This window comes from Prunus dulcis, chromosome 6, assembly GCF_902201215.1.
Source record: "Prunus dulcis chromosome 6, ALMONDv2, whole genome shotgun sequence".
In the NCBI taxonomy this organism is placed as follows: domain Eukaryota; kingdom Viridiplantae; phylum Streptophyta; class Magnoliopsida; order Rosales; family Rosaceae; genus Prunus; species Prunus dulcis.
Window position 1 is genome coordinate 6552618 of NC_047655.1, and position 7759 is coordinate 6560376.

Consider the following 7759-nt stretch of genomic DNA (forward strand, 5'->3'; position numbering starts at 1 on the left):
AAAAACTACTATTTTGGATTAGCCCAAAGAGAGGCCCAGATTCGTTGAGCCAGGTAAAAAATAACAACTGATAAGACAATTCTACCCTTCTGATAAGACAATTCTGCCCTTCTGGTACAATTCTACAATGGCACATGTAGTAATTTTAGGGTTGTTGGATGTCCTTTTGGTAAAATTAGGTGGCTTTGGTTTTATATTAATTAAGCAAAATTAATTATCTTTCTTCCAAATTAGTTAAGTTTTTTATGGGTTAAAACTAAAGAGCCCAAATATCTACTTATATTATAACACGTGTATAAAATATATCATATGACCGTATTATCATAATATTCTATAATCTCTCCATCGAATGACGTATTTTTCACCATTGTGTGTATATGTGATTCTTTGACCAATCTTTAGTTCTTCTCATCTTGGAATTTGAATTTGAATGCAGTGTTCATTTAAGTAAGGTTTCCATCTTCTGAAATTACAAAGATTATTTAATTGATATCTATTTTGAATGAACTTTAAAATTCACAAGATACAATTTTTTTTTAAATCGACATGAGTCACATGACATACCATTTGACCGCACGAAGCTCCATGGCAAATGCTTGGTTCAGAGACCACTCTTAAACTAAACATTTTTTGGCTAATCAATTGGGTCTGAAGAAGAAATGGATGCCTACATAATTAAGTAATTAAAAGTGCAAATAAATATACAATTGTTCGTTTCTCTATAAGTCAAATCACTTGTTTTTATTTTTTAAGTTTTATTATTTTTAATTTTTTCCTTAGAACATCTCTAAAATTATAGGCAAACTTGTTAGGAAATTTTGTACACTTTTGTGGCACTTTAGCTTTAACTTTTGCCTGATCAAAAGTTTGTTCATCCAAGAAATTAGACAAATGATCAAGACGTTTATTAATTTTTTATATTTTTAATAATTGAAAATTTTATTGTATGGATGAATGTCCAACATATATATATAGAGAGAGATTCAATTGAGGGACACACTTATAGACCCCATTATGCATTGTATTTCAATAATTTGAACGTCTAGTTTTTAGATATTCCCTCAAAGATCATATATGCAAAAAAATTCGTAGGAGACCCTAAAAGGTATTCCTCAATAATAAAGGACTATATATATATACAATTTTTTCATTCGGATGTCCGCACGTTATTACCGTGCGGATATCTTTATAAATAGGAAGAAAAATAGGGAGATATAGTAGAAAATACATGATATCTGCTTGATAATAACATCCAGATGTCTGCATAAGAGAATTTCTTTATATATATATAAAGAAATATAACCTTGCCAAACCCATGAAGGCGATATTGCATTGCTTGTTGCCTCATCCTTTGGGGGGAGTAATTTGTTGAGGCCAGGCAAGACCCATATATGTTGAAATTAATTTGGCACAATTAAAAATATATATATATATATATATTTGGGCTTATTTTTCTGCGTGCTTGGGCATCCCTCTCTGTCTTCGGCTGTTGCTTCTTTTTTTTTTTCCTTTTTTTTTGCCCGTTTATTTTGCTGTGTATTTGTTGGACTTTGTGTGTTATTTGGTCTCCGAATGGTTTTAATATGTATTGTGGAACTGGGCATAAATATAAATTTTTTTTTGGGTGAATATATAATTTTTTTTAATACAAGTGATAGTTTAGACTATAGGAAGGAAGAGAGTTTCTCACACACACTAGCAACGTGGCATGAGAGTTCGAACTTGAGACTACTAGCCTGTAAGTCAAACATTTTTCACTGTGCTAGACCTCATTGGCCACTTATTATGTACTTGTTTCAAACAATTAGAAAGAAAAAAAGTACAGTCCAATTACCAATTGCATTATTCTTCTTGCTAATGAAATTTATTTTCCAACCTAAAAATTATGAAAAGATTAACGAATAGAATAGGGGACAAATTTTTAGAGGTATTCTCTAACCAAATAACCCGACAAAGCTATGCACCTTAAAGCATATCAAAATGATGTATAAAAATCAATGGGACCATGTTCTTATAAAAGTCAATGCATATCAATATCCTTAGTCAAATAAGTTGATTATTTGTTTATTTGAGTTGGAATGAGGCCTTACTAGCGCATGTTCATGCCCATCCTGAACTCAATACCCAAGAGACTGCAACAAGCAGAACATCCTTTGTGGGGTAATTTATAGAATGTATATAACTATTAGTTAAAGAAAAAAATACTACTAATAATTGAAAAGAATTATGGTTGTAAAGATTCCTCATACTAAAAAGAAAAACATTCAGTAACTCCCTCATCAACAATCATTCAGAGCAAAAATTCAATGAAATCCACTTGCAGTTTCAATGTCTATTGTGATAGTCAGAAGAAGATGTGTTTCAACTTTCAAAGAGGCAAGTTACCTTCATAATTCTCTTTTGTATCAATGGCAACAATGCGGGATCTACTTTATCTTTACACAGTAAATCAACTATCAATTCTGTAGTTGATGCATCCGCAGAGAAACCCCTCTCCACCATTTGTTGAATAAGTTCCATAGCCCTGTCTGTCTCATTGTTATTGATGAACCCTTGAATAATTATGTTATACGAATACCCATCTGGAGAACAAACTCTCTCTTCCATTTCGGTTAGCAGCTTTTCTGCTTCACATGTCAGGCCCCCAATACAGAGTCCTTTAATCATGATGTTATATGTCCTTGCATTTGGTTGAAGTCCTTTTGATGATAACCCACGAAAGAGAACCCTTGCAGATTCAATTTTCCCAGCTATGCACAAACCCTAGATAAGAATAGTGTAAATCACAATATTTACATCCAACTTCTTGCCTTCCATCTCTCTAAACAATTGGATTGCTGTAGAAAGTTGTCGGTTTTTACACAGGCCATCCAGTAGAATAGCATAAGTTTGAACATTTGGAAGTTGGCCACAAGCTTGCATCTTAGAGAACAGTGCATCGCGTATTTTGCCCATTTTGCAACAACCGTCCACAACAGTATTATAAGTAACGGTATTTGGAACCAGCCCTTTACCAGACATTTCCCAAAGAAGCATCATGGCCTCATCCATCATCTTTTGCTTACAAAATCCGTTTATCAATATGCTATAACTAAAAGCATCAACCACGGAGCCATTGCTAAGCATTAGTTAACCATCCATTAGTGAATTGTACGTAACCGTATTAGGTTCAATATCTCTTTGAATCATTATTTCAACCATGCCTTCTGCTTCCAGGACCATCCCATCCTTACAAAGTGTGTCTACCAAGACATTGAATGTGTGCACATCTGGATAGATATTTTTACTCACCATTTCATGCAACAACCTTGTAGCTTCTTTCCACTCACCTAATTTGCAAACTCCATGAATCAAGGATGTATAGGTAATGACATCTGGGGCAACACCATTGCACATCATTTCTGAGAAGAGGTTTAACGCATCATCAACTAGTGTATCCTTACTAAGACTATCGATGATTGTGTTATAGACAACTAGGTTAGGCTTGCAAGCTCTTTCTTCCATCTTCCTAAGCAACTGAATAGCAGCACTATTGTTACCTTTCATGCACAAGTCCTTTAATAGTGTGCCATAAGTAACCACCTCAGGCTGACAATTACCTCCCGCAATCATTTTGTTGAAAATTCCTGCTGCCTCAGCCACTCTATTCTCGAGAAGAAAGCCGTTGATTAGAGCGTTGAAGGTAGAGACTATTGGTTTAAGACCAAGTTTGGAGAAATTTCCCAAGACAGATAAACTAAACCCCATTTGGTTCAAATGGCAATTACAATTAATGAGAATGTTTAGAGTATAACCATCAAGTTCAATTCCCGACATACCCATTTGGTTGTACAAAGATATGACGGCCGAATAATGTTTCAATTTCGCAACTTGGATCAAGATTTGATTGAAAGGGGCAACAGAAGGCAGAGGACGCATTTGAAGCATTCTATCGAACACACTGAAAGCATCCCCAAGATTAGTGATATTGGGTAAGTCTCTCACTAGCTGCTTGAGTTGGGTACTTCTAGATTTCATTGGTTTAGAAGGTTGAGAATGAAAGAAAGCAAAGTAATTGTTAAGGAAAACAACAAGAGTGGAGTTAGAGTGAAGACAAGTCATACCTCTCCTGCTCCAGCAACAAGAAGAAGAAGCCACAGCAGCAGTTGTAGATTTGATCATCTTCAGCATCGCTCCAACTGGTTTCCTTGAGAAAGCTCAAGTCTGTGTTACCATGAATTCGACAAACACTTTCTTTCTCTAAACTTCGACGATAAATTCCTCCATTTCGTTTTGTTGATGCGAAAAAGTGGTTCGGCACGTGGTTCGCCCAACTTAGTGATATTATGTCTTCGGAAGGTATTTGCCTTCGGAAGAGCAAGTACCTGCAAAAGGACACGTTCGGTAAGACCTTGGGGTACCGGTGCGGTACCGGCCGAAGGCTCTCCGATGCTTAAATAAGTACGGTTTTAGTAAGATTAGATGACAGGTCAAGTGGCAGTATACCGTAGGTTTGTCTCTCCTTTCCTTTTGAGGATAGGGGTCGTCTTATATAGGCTTTGGGAGGCGTGCACTATGCTCATATTTCCGATGTGGGACTGTAGGAGCGGATTGTGAGCATGACACGTGTCCTGTCGCAAAAGAGTCAAAATGTATGGCTTCGGCAGGCCACATGCCGAAGGGTTTCTGTGATAAATATCGATCCTGTCCACGTGTTCGGTGGTCATAGGCCGTTTATTTCCGGTATAAACAGTAGTCCCCCAAGTTCTCTTCCGAAGGTTCTTCGGAAGGGAATTTAGTTCTCTATGGCAGTTCGAAGGTGCCCTGCCGTTCGGTGAGCCCGTTTGGGGGGAGGAGAGATGCTTGTGTTGATCCTTTCGGGAACCATCGTTCGGAAGAGGCTCTCCTGGGACCCGAGGGGTCGCCGATGCTGAGAGGCGCGAGGGCGGAGAGACGCTTCGTCTTCAGTACCTGGCGTGCAGAGACGCTTCGTCTTCCGTTCATGGCGTGCAGTCAACATCACCATCCACCGGGCGACACGTGGCTAGCGAAGCCACGCCTGACGATCACATTTATGAGCCGTTTGGTTTTCCGAGGCTTATTGTTGCAGCTCTCTCCCTATAAATAGAGGTTGCTCCGGACGCAGAGCTCACTTTGCAATTGTGAGTTGACGCGAGAGCTCTGTGCGGCGATTTTCGAAGAGAGGGAACGGCAAACCAGGTGATTTTCCCAGCAGTTCTCGGCATTCAAGGCGATTTCCGAAGTCTCCATTCGGCAATCAAATCTTCCCACACTACTCAAGGTAAGATACCGTTCGGTACTCCCAAAATATTCTCTCTTTATTTACTTGTACGTCTTTTCATGGCATAGGCTAGCCGATCGTTAGTAGGGTTTTCCTTCGGTGGTCTAGTGAACCATAGGTAGCGACGTAGGCGTCGGTATGGTAGTTTATGACACGGCCTTAGCTTCCCTTTCCTTTTTTGTAGATGTCTGATAGCGAGTCGTCGTTCAGCAGTGAGCCCAATGCGTTCGATGAGGAGTTGTCATCTGGCTGGGACACGTCTAGTGGGGCTGCGAGCCTCGAGGCCTAGGGTGGAGAGGACACCGATGTTGAGATACTCGGTGAGGAGGTGAACTCCGTTCCCACCCACGGCATCGGCAAGGGGCTTATGACGGGGCAACCGCTTCCCTTGGCCTCGGTTTATAAGGACGGTACCCGCGTCGGTACCTTTGAGCATCAGCCGGAGACCTCCACCTCCGGTCGTGGTGAGGGCGTTGCTGGTCCCTCTCGGCCGAGGGTGACGATCATCCACCGGGAGCGGTCTAGGATACCGGTGGGTGTACCCAAGAAGACTCTGTTCGGGGTCGACTACTTGGAGCCCGACAAGATTACCGAACGGGAGCTGGAGAGGATTAGGATCGAGTACGTCATTCCGGAATCGGTGAAGATGAGGATTCCGGGTCCTACCGAGTCCCTCAGCGACCCAGGGGATGGTGAAGTCAACTTCTTCACCGACGTGCTTCTGCAAGGGGTTAGGTTGCCGTTGCAGCCTGCCGTGCAGAAGATCCTTGCCCAGATCGGGTACGCTCCTGGACAGTACAATCCCAACTTCTGGGTGGCCTTGATGGGGGTGATAGCTGCATTCGGGATTGCCGAGGAAGGGGAGCCTTCCTAAGAGCAGTTCTCGTACCTGTACAGCATCACCAAGTCCAAGAGCGCCCATCACGGCGGCTGGGTTCAGGCGGCTGGGTTCGAGCGGGGGCACTTCATCAGCTCGGTGCCGACTTCTCAAAAGTCGTGGAGGAATCGGCGGGTGCTACTCTCCGGCGATTGGGAATCGCCATCGGGAACACCCCCCGGTTCCCTGTCCCCACGACATTTCAAATTGTCGGTAGGTTTCTGAATTACTGATCGATAGGCTGACTTCTCTTCTCTTCCTTTTTCCTTGTTTTATTTGTTACTAATTCTCTCTTCGGACAGGTAAACTCAAGCAGCCGAACCCTAAGCAGAGTGAGATTCGGCAGCTCGACAGGGTGAGGCTGAGAGTGCTCGCTGCCGAGCGAGTTTATCCACGCTTCCTCTTCACCGACAACCTAGTCAGAGCCGGCCTCGTCAACCCTGCCGAGAGTAAGTATATATGTTGCTCCCTTTCTCCTTATGTATTATTTTTGTTTTCCAACTGACCAAATGTTTTTAGTCAGTGACGGACGCCAGGAAGGCTGCCGAGGCTAAGAAGATGAACGAGTCCTCCAGGAGGCGCCTAATGATGGGCCTGAAGGGCAAAAAGAAGAAAAAGTAGCCCGAGGCATCTTCCGTTCGGCAGTCGACGGACCCCGAGGACGTGACCCTAGCGGGGCGCCTGCGATAGCTGGGCGCCGAGCCCATTGCATGGCCTGCTGCCGATGCCTCCGCGCCGACGCAATCCAATACTGAAGCCACCGCCTCCAAAGCTGCCGGGAAGCGGCCGGTGACAGTGGATTTGGAAGCCTCACCGGCTTCCAAGCGCCCTCGCCGATCGGAAGTCCCAAGGGCCGTCCTTGCGGCGGAGGACGAGGACGGCCCTTCCGAAGCCGTCACCATCGCCTGCCCAGCGAAGACGGTTCAGTTCGTCAACAATATGATCGTCGGTTCTCAGATGGAGCTGCCGGAGATCGACGAACTACCGAAGAAGCTTCTTCGGGAGGAGGCTGGATGCGCCTTTCGGCTTCTGGCCTCGGTAAGATTTTCTTTCTTCTTTCGTCCTCCCTTTCTTTTTTTGTGCCAAGTGGGGCACGCTTCTGACTCTGTTTTGTGCAGGCGTCCATGGACATGTGGCTCTGCGTCAAACGGGCCATCGCTGCTGCCGAGCGGGCGAAGAAGGCCTACGACGATGGCAGGGCCAAGGTTGCCGAGGCGGGCAAGGCACTCTAGGACCATGCCCACATGCTCAAGGAGAAAGAGGCTGCCGAACGGCAGGCTCTCGCTTCGGGGGCGAAGGTGGAGGAGATGCAGGTGGCCTTGGAGGCAGCGCAGACAGCAGCGAGGGATGCCTAGGCGGCTAAAGAGGCGGTGCAGGTGGCTTTGGAGGAGTCCGAGCGGGCCAAGGCAGCAGAGATTGAGGATGCCGTTCGGTTAGCCATCCGGGGGTACTGCTCGTCTGAAGAGTTCACTGTTCTCCTTGATAAGGAAGTGGGCTCGGAGATGGCGGACCTATTGTATTGGTTCAAACGGTACAACCCCGGGAAGAAGCTGAATCTGAACTTCATCGCTGATCCTCCACTTCTCCCGGAAGGGCTGACG

The 7759-nt window shown here is 44.1% G+C and overlaps 1 pseudogene; it reads right to left on the minus strand.

Annotated features, from left to right (window-relative positions):
• Window positions 1–2361: 2361 nt before the first annotated feature.
• Window positions 2362–4170, minus strand: LOC117630176 (annotated as a pseudogene).
• Window positions 4171–7759: the final 3589 nt, after the last annotated feature.